Raw genomic sequence first — 861 nt, 5'->3', positions numbered from 1 at the left:
AAAAAAAAAAAAAAAAAAAAAAAAACTCTGGTATTTCTGCAACCTATGGATTTTGTCTGCAAATCCCAGAAAGAGAGAGAAAGAGAAGGAATGAGCGGCGATGGAAATGGAGGCTCTGGATTTTGGCTTTCGAGCTCTGAAATTCCTATGTGGTCCGCTCTTTATTATCCCTCTCTTTAAAAATTAAAAGAATAAAAAATCAAAAAACAAATACCTGCTTATATTCTTCGTCTTCCTCGTCGTCTTCTTCTTCTTCTTCTTCTTCTTCTTCGTCTTCGTCTTTCCGATCTTAAATTATTGCAAATCACACTTTGTGTATCCCGCGTGACTCTCTCTCTCTCTCTGTTCTCTCCTCTGACTCTCACTTAGATTTGATCTTAAACCAACAAAAAAGAAAAAAAAAAAAAAAAATACATTTACTCGGGAAAAGGCGGTTGTGGGACCCACTTCTTCCCTCTCCACTTTCCTTTCCTCTCTTCTTTGCCCTTTCCAGAAGTCGGCAACCTATTCTGTCCAACCGGCGGCGCCCGGTGAGTGACTCTCTTCCTTCACTCTAGTCCAAAATGTACGCACATATAAATTTAAAACAAAAAAAAGATGAGATAATTCTCCGGTACTCCGCCACTCAGGCGGCGGCACGCGGGTGGTCAAGTAAATAATATTCCTCCACAAGTCAAATTTAACGGACATCCCGGTAAATTTGGGTTGAAGGAGATTGAATACTGTGCACAAGATCTAAATCTACTCCCCTTGCACTCGCTTTTCTTATTGCTCAGATCTCCTCTGTTAAACCCTAATGGACCACTCACTATTAAAAATTATTATTATTATTATTATTATTATTATTATTATTATTATTAT

General features: G+C 38.1%; 1 protein-coding gene across 4 annotated transcripts in view; it reads right to left on the bottom strand.

Moving 5' to 3' along the window:
- Window positions 1–571, bottom strand: part of LOC111458424 (F-box/kelch-repeat protein SKIP11-like) — a 3,791-nt gene extending 3,220 nt beyond the window's left edge. For 2 of the 4 annotated variants that reach the window (XM_023101081.1, XM_023101082.1), the window contains exon 1: window positions 215–571. The gene's annotated coding sequence lies outside the window, so the exon portion shown is untranslated. Of the gene's footprint in view, window positions 159–214 lie in introns of those variants that run through there. The other 2 variants (XM_023101086.1, XM_023101087.1) reach the window with 2 other exon arrangements.
- Between the last annotated feature and the right edge of the window lie 290 nt (window positions 572–861).

Source organism: Cucurbita moschata, unplaced genomic scaffold (genome assembly GCF_002738365.1).
Source record: "Cucurbita moschata cultivar Rifu unplaced genomic scaffold, Cmos_1.0 Cmo_Scf00021, whole genome shotgun sequence".
NCBI lineage: Eukaryota > Viridiplantae > Streptophyta > Magnoliopsida > Cucurbitales > Cucurbitaceae > Cucurbita > Cucurbita moschata.
This window is presented reverse-complemented; position numbering and strand designations above follow the sequence as displayed.